Source organism: Dromaius novaehollandiae, chromosome 4 (genome assembly GCF_036370855.1).
Source record: "Dromaius novaehollandiae isolate bDroNov1 chromosome 4, bDroNov1.hap1, whole genome shotgun sequence".
Lineage (NCBI taxonomy): Eukaryota > Metazoa > Chordata > Aves > Casuariiformes > Dromaiidae > Dromaius > Dromaius novaehollandiae.
The window spans coordinates 27,149,642-27,164,347 of record NC_088101.1 but is presented as its reverse complement, the minus strand read 5'-3'; the positions used below and the strand labels follow the sequence as shown (position 1 = coordinate 27,164,347).

The 14,706-nt window shown below is 43.6% G+C and overlaps 1 long non-coding RNA gene across 1 annotated transcript in view; it reads right to left on the bottom strand.

The window, feature by feature from the left end:
* Window positions 1-1,482: 1,482 nt before the first annotated feature.
* LOC112996768 (uncharacterized) overlaps window positions 1,483-14,706 on the bottom strand; it is a 34,189-nt gene continuing 20,965 nt past the window's right edge. The window contains exons 5-7 of the long non-coding RNA XR_010388943.1: window positions 8,049-8,180; window positions 6,389-7,463; window positions 1,483-3,430 (exon numbers count right to left, since the gene is read on the bottom strand). This is a non-coding gene — a long non-coding RNA (uncharacterized LOC112996768). The remainder of the gene's footprint in view (window positions 3,431-6,388; window positions 7,464-8,048; window positions 8,181-14,706) is intronic.

Sequence of the window (14,706 nt, the reverse complement as noted above, 5' to 3'; positions counted from 1 at the left end):
GGCCAGCAACACACACTTGTGTGATAAATTCATTTCAGTTGTTCAGCTTTCCATTTGACCTTTTAAGCACTGACATGCAGCCTCAGTCCTTTTGCAGCCTGGCAGCTACTATCTATGGCGTTAGCAACTCAGAATCTCATCGAGCATCTAGCAGTGTGCAGGCATACAGGATAATGTGGGTTTTGGTGTAAATTTTCCATTAATGCTCTTTACTTCCTTTTCAATTTATTTTAAGTAAATGTCAATAAGCAAAAGATGGAAGCTCTTGATAAATTTCTTCAGCAGCAGACCAGAGGAGGTATGTTAATTAATTACAATAAGAAAATCATGGAGCTAAGATGAGGCATGCCATGCCAGCTTATGACTGCATGTTCTTCCTTTATTGATGTTTGTATTATTCACAATGGTTTTTCAGTGAAAATTTGCTATTTATTGGCTGAAGTACAATGGTTCGTACAACTGTTTATGAATTCCTGATAAGTATATCATATCATAGCACTTGTGGTCAAATGCAACTTCTATGGCATAGTGGCAAATGCAATAGAATGAGGAGAAACATGATCTTGTTGGCACTACCCTGGAGCTAGCACAGCTCAGTCACAGTTGGCTACTTACTTTAACCAGAAATTGTGGCTGTAGAAGTGCATCTGAGGGATTATTTCAGAGATCAAATCTGCTTCAACCAACAGATTACATTTGTGGCTCAGAAATGCTTTTGTACAAAGAAACCCTCAGAAATTGTTACAGGACCTCCTGTTCATTGCTATCTTAAAACCAACATTTGCTCAGGTATGAAACAAGAGAAGATGAGAAGAAAACAGAGGTTAATAGTGAAAGACTAATCCAAAGGAATAGAGTTTGTAGAGAAAAGGACTGTGCATGCGTACATCATAAGTCTTCCTATGGCTTTGCCATCAGTGAGGTTAGTCTTTCCACATCAGACAGCCAGCAAAACAAAATCCAGATATGCAACAGAACAACTTCAATACGAGCAGAACCTGTTTGGTTCATTAAAAAGGCATTTCTGTAGCAACACATCTGGATGTTTTGTTTTTGCAAAGAATGGAAGCTATGAATGCAAGATTTTTTTCCTGCCTTTGAACAGGACAACTTTTGTTTCAGAGCTCCCAGACATGGGAGGACTCAGAGGTCAGCATGATGCTTCGAGTTTCACTTCAGCCAGTTCAAAGGAACTGTTAATGAAAACTGAAAACTCTTTGACAGGAATTGCAGAAGTTGAACAGTATAATTAATTTCTCCCAGCTCACCCCCATTTTTATGATTTTGGAACAGGCCTTGTAAAGATCATGAGTGAAAGAATATAGGATTTTAGTAATAGACTTCAAATTTTGACAGGTGTCCTCATGCTACAGCTTAACATAGGTTTTATGTAAGAGAATAATGTTTTATTTTTAGAATAAAATGGGCATCTCAAAAAAGAAAAAAAGAAAAAAAAATTTTTTTTCCCCAAATTTGATAACTGATTTCCTGACTTCAGTGGAGTTAACAGCTCTCTGGAGGCACAAGAGCATTGCCAGGAAGGAAGAGTAAGCTTGTAAAGTCAAGCTTTCATAGTTAAGAAAGGCAAAAAATACTTTTGCCTGTCTTAATTCAGTCCCTTGCTGAGTTCAGTTATTTTTTAATTACATGACCTTAAACATTTTTCCATGGGATTTCTGTTACTGATAGAAAAAAAAAATGCTCAGTTTATTGACCTTATTCATTCTTTTTGTTATTTGTTGAACCACGTAAACCCAGCAGATGGTCTTGTGGAAGAGTCCTCATTCTTTTTTCATGGAGCGCTCAAATCTCCTTGTTCCCATGAACATTAACATATTTACCTTCAAACCGCCAAAAAGCTGTGCAGCATTATTTCACTATTTCACGCATGACATAAAGCACAAAGGGAGAATACAAGCAAGACAATTAAAAGTATTGGTGAGTTTTACGTGCTCAGAGCCTACTCTTTCTGAGTATCTAGTATTTTTTACCAGTACTTAGCACAGGATACAGCCTTCTGACATTGCTAGCGCTCACCTCTTTGTCAGGGTCCCACACCTTCTAATTTGAAGATCCAGAAAACATGCAACATCCAACTCCCAGTCGATAAATCTTGGTCCTTATGGCTTGCTGAGCATCACATACAGCCCAGGAGCTGGAGGCAGGGGCCTGTGCAGGCAAAAGGGCTGTTGTAACTGTCCTGATAGGGCAGGTGAGTAAGGACCCACTGGGGGAAGAAGTGGAGGATGAGGGACCCATGGAGCACCTGGGGAGGGGTGGGGATGTGTGAGGGCAGATAAGCAAATTAGGGGCAGAATTAATTGTGAGACGAGGAACTGGTGGAAAGGGATGAGAGGACACAGGCTGACTTTGGATTTGGTGGTCTAGGGAGAAGCTGAAAGCCCCACACTCCTAGCCAGCAGGACAAAAAGTTAACACTGTAGTGTCTTACACACACGTGCATGCAAACAAACATAAGCTCACAAGTGAGGGTTACACAGCCAAAAAAGAAAATACAATCCCCCTTCCCCAAACATCCACTCTTTTGAGGGAGTCTGACTCAGGATTTGCAAGCTTCTGGGCACTTGTAAAGGCCTTGCTCACAGCACAAGCCATGGCCACCGCCTCGCCTGATGCAAGGGCGAAGGGGTGGGAGATGGATGCGAACACCCCAGCGTCACACAGAAAGGCGCTGTAATGCTGTCAGAGCATTTCTGAACTTGGAGTACAGGACTTTGAACTCTGAACAAGCTTTTACCAGGATTTATTTCAGGGTAAGGTAGAAGAAGCTGATTTGTTGATTTATTTTCCTACATTTGAAACAAAAAGGGATGCCCTGACCCCCACCCCAGAAATCACGTGGACCCCCCTCACTGTGATCAGGTCAACTGGGACATAGACTGCCCCCACGCTGGCTGCTGGCCCTCGAGCCAGCATGCAAACTGGGAGCACCGAAGGCGTACGCCCTCCGTCCAGCTCTGCCTTGCCCTGCCACCCTGCCACCACCCTGCGGGGCACAGGTGCCTCCCATCCTCCTCTGCTCCCTTCTCTTTTCCACCACTGCCTGTATTTTGTCTCATTTTTCTCCCTTTCTGGTCCCACCACCCAGAGCCCTGCCAGCTCCCTCTACTGTCCAGCTCCCACCTTGTCCAAGCCAACGCCTCTGCCCTCCAGCGCTCGCTCTCTCAGGACTTTCTCGGCTAAGGATATTAAGGAAAAGATTATTAAGGGGATATTAGGAGAAAGTCTTGATTTCAGTTCTGAAGGCCCAGCCAGCTTCCCTGGATAAGGCAGCGCTCTCAGTTGTGACCTGGCCACGTTTGAGGACGTTCTCATGACACAAGCACGGGTGCCTCTTTCCCTCTCCCTCAGACAAACACGACGACCTCGTTGCAGTGGCTGGAAGCGTTCGAAGCCCTCCGTGAAAAAGCTGTAATGATTAGAAATATACATGTGTTCTAATTCTCAGAAATGGATAAATCATCAAAACTGACATTTAATAACAGCGATAATTGCTCTGCTGCCTGGCATGAAACCCTTCTGCCCGTGGGAGCCGCAAGCAGAAAGCGCTGGGCAGAAGGGGCAGTGGGCATCTCAGCCGGCACTGGCTGCACTCCCCACTTCAGACCAACGCATCCCCCCCTACAAAAAGCAGCAGCAAAAGCCCTACTATTTTTGTTTAAAATAAACTCCAAAACAGGCATAGGGCTTTTAAGAAAAACATTCCTTGAGGGTGATGCTAGGTTTTCTCAGTAGGTCTTTAACGATTAACTCCTCTTCATGTGATATGATATGTTGTGAGCCCTCTGCTGTGCATCTTCCATTTTATGAGAATTTCAGGAATTTTGAAGAGCAACATTGCAAATTTGAACTTAGAAGAATCAAGCACATCTATTTAAGCAGTAAAGTATCTGGTCCATAGCTGGAGACTTCTGGGTTCATATCTTGTTGTACCGGTACTCTTTATTTTCCTTTTATATTAGGGTTTTTTTGGTGCCATATAATGTATTAGTTTTATCAAATTTTGTCTCAAAAAAGCAATCATTTTCTGATTCCTATAAAACTTCATTGCCGTTAACATGTGTGCTCATGATCTGTGTATGTTTTTCATCTTATATCATCCTTTAAAAATCGTGTTCTTACCCGATGAATGCATTGCTTTTTTTTTCTAACCATCTAGCTACTTTGGCAAAGGTTACATATGGTTGATCAGATATGTAGTAAACAAATGTTAATGTCAGTCTCAGTTCAATTCTGAGTAAGAGAAGCCCCCACAAGCCAACAGATATACTAATATACAGGCGGAACCAGTGGGTAGGCTGAAAATATTTTATTTTAAGAAGCCTCTTTGCAGACCCATGTGCTTCCTATACCAAAGAAATGCAGCACTGCAAACATGGGCTTTTCTCTTCGAATCATTGATACAGGCGAATGGTTTAATCATTTTTTTTTCCTTTGCAAAGCTTTCATCTCTGTACTGACATTTGCATTTTCATGGATGAGTAATTTGGAGGGAGAGTGCGCACTAAAAAGGTAAGACTGCAGAATAGTGTCTGTTTAGTTTTGGGAAGACTCTTGCCCTTGTTTAAGCGGATGTTCCTTCTACATATTTCTAAGGGTAGAATCTGAATCTGTTGAAGAGTAGATCTTTGTGAATAACCATGTGCAGACATGCATATTCTGGATTAAGAGTGTTGGGTCCCCATACAGTTTATCCATTTTTATTCTCCTTCTGTAGGTTGCCAAAAGAGAGGAAGAAGATGTTGTGCTGATGATAGTTACTTCTTCCAGATATTTAATTTCTAGGCTTACAGGCAGATTTTTCCCAGTATGGCAATTCTTTCTGCATATTTCTCATAAGAAAAATAGTTCATAGCTCATATCTTTCTTTTCACAATGTAACCTCGTCCCAGGTTTAATATTACACAGTGCTAGACCTCTGCCTCTCGTGTGCCTCACAAACGAAGCATTTTCCCCTTCATTCAGTTAGAAAAGGGATATATTTGGGAAACTACAGGGTCACACCTACAGATACAACTTTGAACTAAGAACCCCTTCTTTCATCAACTTTGATCAACCATCAACACAAAGATTTAATCCTATAGCAACCCTCCATAACCAGTAATTCCAAAGACACTATTCCTTTTTTTTAAAAAAAGTATTCTTAATTGGAGTTGACTAACTCAGGGTGAAATCTTAGTGGAGATAAGACAGGGTCTGTTTTTCCTATAAACTAGCGCACAGAATTAGAGTCTTTGGGGCAGTGTATTTATAATAACAATGATAATCACAAATGGTTATATGGTATTTTCATGCCTGATGATTCACATTTCTGACCAATATAAATATACAGTCAGACTCTGCGCAACATGAAACAGTAGAAATGTGCAGCCAAAACCCGTCTGACGTCCTTAGCTGCCCACACAAGTCCCCTGGCTGTGCTAAGCCCTCAGGACCTGTCATGTCCGTCCCAGATGTTAAGCATGACCCCCGTCCCAAGCCCCTGCACACTGCTGCGGAAATCTGCCGACAAGGGGAAACCTGCTTTGGCTCTTCTGAAGTAAAGCTAAAAGAAACAATACAAAAGTCTGTGAACAATCTGAATTCGCACTCTCCAGCAGTCACTTGCAGTGCTGGGTGTGCTCGGGTGCTACTGCCCTGCTGCAGACCTGTGCTGCACAGCATATTTAGCCGCCCCAACCTGTTTGCCTCAGGCCAGTAACACCACACGTAAAAACATCCTGGATCATGTCCAGCTGCTTTTGCAGCCGGGCGATTGCCACTGGGCAGCTCTGAGGGAATGACTGTCACAGCAAAGGTAAACAGCCTCCCCATACATGCCTGAATATTTCTGCATGGTGGAGTACTCCCTAAAGGGCAAATTTTTCCCATCTTTAAAAATAAGAATTCAGCTCTTCTAACTCTAGGTCACCTACAGAACCACATAGATCACAGATCTTAGCAAAAAGTTGCTGAAGTCCAGGGTTTTCAGAACGGTGTTTCTCAAGGTAGGCACTTTATTTGGGTGTCTGAATGAAGCAGACGATTTTCACATGCGTTTTCCAAGACTTGCTTTTGAGAGCACTGCCCCAGAGATTATCATTACACTTGGACATTCAAAAGCTAATCAGGCTGGTCTGGGTGTCGTGACAGTGAAAGCAGAAGTGCAGTGGTCAGTTTAAGCACCGACTTGCTGAATAGGAAGGAGGAGGCTGCACCACCTTGTATCCCACCATCATTACTGTTTTCTGACTAACCGTAACCACGCAGGACTGAGTCACCTAATTCGTAGCTGACAGCACTACAAAGCCAGCCCGCGGGCTGGAAATATCAGCCAGGCTTTTAGACTAAACCATGCCTCTTTGCTCCCTGCGCCGCTGGGACTGACCTTTGGCTGCAGCTGAACAGCTTGCAAATAAAAAGGCCTAAACGGGTACGACGTACAACACACAAAGCAAGTTCGTGTAAAACGTAGGGCTGATCGTTGGTTGCATCGCAGCTTCTGGACTTTGGCATCAAAATGGTGCTTCCCTATGACTTCCTCCACTGCTCAAAAGCCATACCTAGGGGAAAATCCAATGGTCACTATTCTCAGCAGCCAGTCAGTAAACAAACTGCCTTTGGCTGAAGGCTTAATTATCACTGAGTCAAATTCACAATATCATTTTGTTTTTTAACAGTGTTTTAGCTTCAAGGCCTCCGAGTCCATCTCTGACCAGGCTAAGACAGTAGCCCGTGTTGTGTCTCAACACGCGGCGGGGAAAAACGTAGACTTGTTTCCGCTTTTCTCTGTTCTCACCTGAATGACTGGATCAAGGTTAAGCAACCGCAGACAGGAGGAAAAAAGAGCACTAAACAGAAATGGAAATGTGAAATACGTCAAATGATATTCTTATTTTGTCATCAGAGGTGCTTAGAGGTTGTGGCCAACGAGGCAAGAACAGACAGGCAGTTTGCAGAACGGGAGATTTCTGTCGGTGAAGTCCTATTGGGGTTTTTTGGGACAGTTACATATGAGACACCAAAGGAATGGCTCAGAACTACTATCCCCACCTACAGTGTTTCTTTTCCTTTACATTTACGGTAACAATGTTTGGGCAACAGTTTGTTTTTTTCAGTTCCCACTTACTATTCATTGTGAAACTTGGTAAGATTGGCCATGTTTTAATGTTACTCCACAAGTATGTGGATAAAGATATTTTTCTTCAACACTCTTCTGCAATATTTATGAATCTCTCCGGTTGTCTGGGTCATTCCTTAGGGCAAATAACATGGTTGGCATTCATCTGGTTATCTTCTGTTTTCCCTCTCATTTTTATTGCCATGTATAAATCACATGCCAGTCTTTTCTCATACTTTGTCCAACTGCTTAGATACTGAGTACCAAAACTAATTGCAGAAATCTTCATAATTGCTACAACGGTTCGTTGAGGAATAGGCATCATTTGGAGCAACGAGCAGAGCTGTAAGAACAAATAGTAAAGTAAAACCCTGTAATACAAACAACAGCATCATGGCAAACTACAAAGATCAAGTCACAGACTGAACTAACCTGAACTTTTTAATAGAAATAATTAGCCTGAAATGAAAGCTTCTAGCCTAAGCCTGATTATGTATGCAAAGGAAAGGAATTAATTTGACAATATTACAGAACAAGGCAACTTTCTGAATTTTGTAGTGAGTGCTGCTATTCTTTTTACTTAGTAAGTGTAATATTCTTTATTTTAATTTATCTAGGCCTTAAATTCACAGAAATGTGAATTTATATTAGCTTTACGTTCATTTAAATTAAATCACTTTATTTAAATCAATTGAGAACTGCAGTGAATCTCTGAATCTTACTCTGCTTAGCGAAACTTGACCTCCTACTATACTAACCAAATAAAAACCTCTCTTATTCCATTTCCAGTTGTGGAAATAATACCCAAGCGATCATTGTTGACAAGGTTTTCAGGGAGAAAACACTTGCAGCAAATAATATAATTTTTAAGGCAATCTTTAATGGGAATCTTTGGAGTCTTTGCATTTCTTTGCTATATGGGATTTACCTGCTTCTGGAAAACTCTGGTGGCTGAATGCTGCTTTGGTAGGTAAGTTTATCTTCGCCCATAGTTAAGGCAAAATTTGCAAAATGCCCATCCACATATTGGTGAGAAGATTTTATCCTCAGAAATTCAAATCTATGAGCAAATCAGAGTTAGAATAAAAAGATGCTGCTACTTGCATATGTGACTGCAAAATGTGAGGCCAAACAGCCTAGATTTTTATATTTAATTTCATTAAAACAAAATGTCTTTAATTAAATCCTCCATTATTTTGCCTTAGTCATAAGTGTTCTTTTTAAATCACTGCTTCATTGCTGTTCTCATGCTTAATATTCTTGATGGTAGGTACAGTCTTCAGGCTTAGTCATAGCATATCCATCATTTGTTGCTAAAGGGGTAAATCTCCAAGCAAAAGATACCGCCTGGGCACCTATAAAGATGATGTGTGAACGTTCCCATGCTCCTGCTTCCACAAAGCGGCACAAGTTTGCTCACTGACCTTTGTGTTTTGAAAACACTGACAGAGAACAAGTTGATGCCAGCATGTGCCCAGGTGTTAGCATGTGTGACCACAAACCCCAGCAGGGTTTCTGAAGATGCATGTTTTGATACTTGGAAAAAGAGAGGCATTTACTATCAGCTTCTGAATACTCCTGTCACTTAGAAGGGGGCACAGACATGCAGGCGAAAAACTGCTGTCACCCACGCAGAAACTGCAGTTCTCTGTTGCAGTAGCTGGGATGACCTATGGATGCAAGTGAATCAAGGTTTGCTAAGTGAAGCTCTATCTTGTCAGTCTGACTGAACCTGGCTGGAAACCTCTATGAGACACCACCCTGTTTCTTTTCAGGCTGAATAATTACTGCTGTTATTGCTGGGTTTGAACTCTCTGCAGTATATCCATCTCCAATCTGACAGCAAATGCCCCAGAACAAAACATACTAGTTCACTCCTCTGTATAAGAAATCAGATCTACCACTTTTTGTGTCTTACAGTATAGTAGATAGATCTGAAGTTTGCTGTCTAGGGCCATTCTAGCATGTTTTTTTCTGGGCTCTGTTGCCTTCCACTGAACATGCATGCCACCTCCTAAGGTACTTTGAAATACTCATTCCAGAAGTAGCACAAACACATTTAGTTTAGACATTAAATCAGAGTGCAAAAGACAGATACACAAAATTACTTGGGAAATTAAAGTTTGAGAATTTGGCTGCAGTATTTGGCAAATGACTGTAGTTGATAAGATGCAGTATCAGTAGCTATCTAAACAGAAATGGTGCCTTTATGGGAAGCCTCGGGTGTCAGTTCCAGGGCAGAAATCTCAGCTCTGACCCAGCCTTTCTCAGCAGAACAGATTCCCCACCCGACTCACCAACCCTCAGCCATCACCATGAGAGATCATCACCACGGACTGAGGTGGCACTGGAGGAGCACATGCAGTGTAATTCGAGATGCTTAACACATCACGACGCCTCACTTGAAGCTACCATTGCAGCATAACCTACATATGAGAATGGTCACAGCAAGTCTAACCAAAGATCCAGTTCCCTACCTTTAATAGTGGTCAAATAGCAGAGAGGAAGATGACAATCACGGCAAGCACTCATCAGCTGAGACACAGCACCTGGGTGTGCGGCTGAAGTTATCCAATGCATTTTGCATCGAAACAAATCAGGGGTGTCCACACACCAGGTTACTACAGCTCAGTGAAGGGCTGTAATGGCAAACACTCCTTTGACCATGCTGCATCTCTTCATGGCAAAAGTAGGATATCCATGAAATACCAAGCAGCATTCAGCGTTTCATCTTCCTGACAGACCCCACTTTCTCTGGAAGTAGCTGACATCCTTTTCTGGCTGACCATAGTCTAAGCTATGCTCACAATTAAAATACACTTTCTTACGCATAAGCCTGGCAAAAGCTTCTGATTTAGCATTGCATCCTGGAATTGGATTGAGGCTCCTCTTTCCCCCCCAAGAGTTAGTAGTTTGCTGGTGTGAGATCTCACGGAATTAGAAAACTCCAAAGACATTAAAAAATGCATAGCTGGTTTTCTCTCTGTGATATATTCAGCTTCAAATACAGCCATAGTTGAGGGATTTTGTTTTTTTCCATACAAATAAGGCTACTCATAGTACACTAAGAAGAATGTCTTTGAAAAGCCCATACCTGGAATTTGATTGATGGGTTATTTTTAAATATTTTATATCACAATAACGGGGTTTGTCACACAGCTCTCTGGTAACTCAAAGTTACACAAGTAACTCAAATAAAGTTTGAGTGCAGATTGTGAAAATTAGGTTAAAAGGCAGTTTTACTGACTGACAGTCCTAACAAAGACTATCTGGGGAAATCGCCAAGGCATACATTTTATGTGCACGTGCAGATCTCCTTGCACACCATTGCTGCTGTTGTGCCTTTGCTAACAGGGAAGGTTTGCCTTGCAGCAGCAGTGCTCCTGGCCACACTCTGCGCTGCTTCCTCCTATTTTCCCCTCCCACCAAGTTCACACGTATTAATCAAAAATCATCCATAAAAAGGCTTCACCATAAAGCAGTTGAATTTCTACCTGACACAGCTCATTGACAAGCTAGGCCATTGGACCTCGTGTGCCCTCTTTCCTGCAATCCACGGCGTGCACGTACCTATTGCACCTCATAAGCGATAGGTCTTCACTGCAGTCCTCGCTTTGCTAACTTTTGTCACCCTCTTAATCATACCTCCTCCTGAAGTGACCCAATGCAGCACTACCCTGCGCGACCGGGAGGCCGGCAGACGAGCCGCGTGCCGTGCTCCGGGCTGAGCCTGCAGGAAACGCGCCGCAGTGGCTGCCGGCTGCTGCAGGGCTAGGGAGGAGGCATACGCCACTTCGCAGGTCCTTTGCTCGTGCGTTGTAGTAGTTACTTTGCAGTTTTTGAGGAATAATTTTGAAAAAAAAAAGGTAGAGAAATGCAAGATAAAGAGTACTGAAATGTTGTACTTATAGCTTTTATTTAAATTAGGCACAGTTTGTTGTGAGCTTATTGCCCTGTTGATATGCCTTATTCCACACACTGGAGAGCTGTGTGACAAACCCCGTTATTGTGATATAAAATATTTAAAAATAAAATATACACATATACATACATACATATACATAGCATTTGCCCAGGCCAAGGGAAATGCAAGCCTGGATCTGGCCTGAGGGAACTGAAAATCAGCCCAGAGCCCAGCAGAGGGAGCATGAGCAGCCCCATCACTGCCCCCCCTCCAAGGTTTGAATGGTTTCTTTTTATCTAGTTTATCTAATTTAACCACAGATGACCTTATCAGTGTGCGCAATTATTTTGAACCTTACAAGGGTCTTGCCCTTGGTGATACTGAGGCAAATCTTCCACAGGTTGATTGTGTATTTTGTAAAGAAGGATTTTCTTTCACTGGTTTTCCGATTGCTCTACCTTTATTGTGTTACTTGTTATATTTTATTATGTATTTACTTACGTTTTCTAATATACTCTGTAGCCTGAAATATAAGATATGCTGATAAGCCAAAATAGCCTTTAAATTTGTCAACAAAATAAAGCCATCTCCCAGAATGAATCAATAAAACTGCTAGGCCATTTTAAAGTAAAATGATACCACATTGCCAGAATGACAACCACAGAATTGCCTCACAAGTAATAAACCAGGATATGAATTTGAGAAACCCCATATAGACTTTCTACAGTGAATCATCTTTTTTTTATTTTTAGCTGGGGGTTGAAGAAAGGGTGATTCATTCTATTCTGAAATTGTTTTCTGTTTCAATACAATACAACTTTGTTTTCTGTAACATCTTTTGAGCGATGTTGGAAGTGTAGAATAATAACAAGTTAAATCAGTCCCAGCAGAAGGAAGAAACAAGACTGTGCAAAGAAACATTTTCCACCTGAGATTTAGGAGTAAGTGGAGAATCAGCGAGGCACAGTTGTATGAAAAAGCCTTTCCCAAGATGAAGAAAACCCAACCTTTTAAAACAGGAGCACAGACTTTGAAGGCACAGAGGGAAGTGGTCAGCGTTAGTTGAAAAGCAGAAACTGGAAGACGTGGGCTCTGAAAAACAGCGGGGCATTTGGGAGTCGTCTGGTAGCGGGGGGAGCCGGCAGAGAGGCGCGGGGCCCGCGGGGCGGGCGCGCTGCTTCGGCTGCAGCAGCCGGCTGGTGACGTGACAGGCGCACCGGGGCGGCGGGAGCTGGGGCGAGAGGGGAGGAAGCGGCGGATGAGGATGCGGCGAGGCCGTGGAGGCAGCGCGTAACACTGTGGGAGCGCCCAGGGCTGACGTCGCCGCCAGGCCAAGGCGAACGGGGACATAGGCGCAAAGCCAAGGACGAAACAAAGGTGCTCAAGTAACAGCTAATAAAAGGAGTAAGTTAGGTTTGGGAGCACACGCCTTGCCCCGAATGGGGCAGCTCAGCTTTGAGATTCCTAGCAAGGAAGTTGAAATAAAACCACTGATTTCCTTGCTCAGACAGCTGGAGCAGTCAGTGCGGGCAGTCACTAGCTGTGACTAATGCCACAGAGGTTTCTACCGGTGCTGAGTATCTGCAGGTCCTGCTTCTTGCAACAGGAGGTACGCACTAGGCACTGAAGTCACTTACTTGCATGCCTCCTATCTACGAATTTAGGAGAAAAAAATTGCCTGTATGTTTATTTCTCAGAGCCTTGGGTAAACTGGCTTATTTGGTGAAGTCATCCCAGGAGATTAAGTTTGCCAGGAAGGGTATGAAGGAGAAGAGGGCAGGTTGGCACCTCCGGTGCCACGGCCATTCCTGAAGGTATTGGTGTGTTTGCCCACACTTTCTTGCGGGGGTGCAGAGGGGAGGGATGGATGGAGGGAGTGAGGGATGATGCCTCCTGGACAGGGCAAGACGGGTGGGCAGGGATTTGGCTGGAAGCATGCCCAGCTGGGGCCAAGCAGGTGATGCCAGCCAGGAGCTGCCTGTGGCGAGGGCAGGGGCCAGCTAAGCCACGGCAGTTAAGCCCCACAGCTGCTGGGCCCTCAGCCCCTCTCCCCTGCTCTACAGTCACCCAAGCTCTCGGCCAGCCTTTGCCTGCTGGCTCGCAAATCTTACTGAGGAGCCCAAATTTTGAAGAACCTCTTTGGTCATCAAGCCCAGTCGTCAGCTCCCGTTGGCAATTGTCTCTCAAGTCACAATGCTATTTTTCCAGGCACAAAGGATGTGGGACACTGCTTTGCCTTTCTGGTATCACCTTGTCTTCTGTAAGACACCCATCATAACCACATCTTCATCCCTCTCAACCACACATTTAGGTGATAAAGCACATCAGATGTGTTTTATCAACCTCAGACCCTCAACTGTTGTTCTTACCTTGGCTGGTGAGACCCAGCGTGGAGAAGATCATGTTTGTGATCATGGAAGATGCCATCTCAGCCACAGGGCTCCCCAGCAAGGGACTGCCCCCTCACATAACCCAAAGAAGGACATTCACCTGCTCGGTTTGCGGGGGAAGGTGCCTGGGGTGCTGCCTGTGCAAGAATAAGGAAGCAAAAGCAAGAAGGAAAAATGTCCTCTTCACACAAGGGAGAGCAGAAAGAGATGGAGGAAAGCTGGGGGAAGGGTAAGAAAACTGTGGGGAGAGAAAAGAAGAGGCGCTCCACAAGAAGAGATCAAGACAAAAAGGGATCAAGATATCACTTCCTCATGTCAGAAAAGTCCCCTTACATCTTAACCTATAGCTACTTTCTTTCCCTCTGGACATTTATAGTGTGAGCACCTTCATACCTTGCAGGTATTTGGGAGCAGGGTGCAGAGAAAAGGCATAGGGCAGCCCATGTTTCCTCTTTTAACACTGAGGAGTTAGCACATAGTAAGTTCCTCCATCTCCCAGATAGCTGTGAGCCCCGCTTCTCACTTTAGGTTGTCTGTTCTTGCCATTTATTAAAAATAAAGAGAGGAAAGGTGTAGCAAATACGGATCTGGGGAAGAGAAAGTGACCTCTCCAGGTCCTTTCCAGTCCTATCCTACAGCCCAAATATTTCCAATGATGTATCCTTATCCTAAACAGGCACAGCAGTATCAAAAGAAAGTGTGTGGGACTTAATGCTTCCATTTTTACCCCACATGTGAGCAGCCAACTTAACAATAGGAGTTTGGAGAGTGGCTTTGGTGTCACTCATAGCTGCTATACACCTCTCAGTCTATAAACTTCTGACAAAAATGTCCAGTAAATAGTTAATGTGTATTGCATTTAGTGAAAATTCATACAGTGGATGTTCAGGTCTCCAGTCAGATAGCTGAGGATTATTTAACCAGTGGAGCATCTGGGCTCCTTTTCTTGCACTAATGTGGTATCTACACTACTCCAAGCCAACTGTTGGGAGCCTGGTCCAAGACTTATTTAATGCTGGCCACGCGAAAAGCTTGGAGACAAATTCACGGACTATATGCAATCAGCACAGTGAACTGTGCGAGCTACCTGAGAAGGGGAGTCAGAGCTGCCTCGGCTCCATTCTTCCTTTTGCACTACTGCCTAGAGGATTTCTGTGGCTAATGTAATTCAGAGCCCTGCTTATTCTGCTGTACAGTACACCAAAAGCTGGGCTGAGCCCTGGGTCAGTACCAGAGCCAGAGCTTCTGGAAAGGAGGCTGGGGGCTACCCTTCTCTGTTTCCACATCCTAGA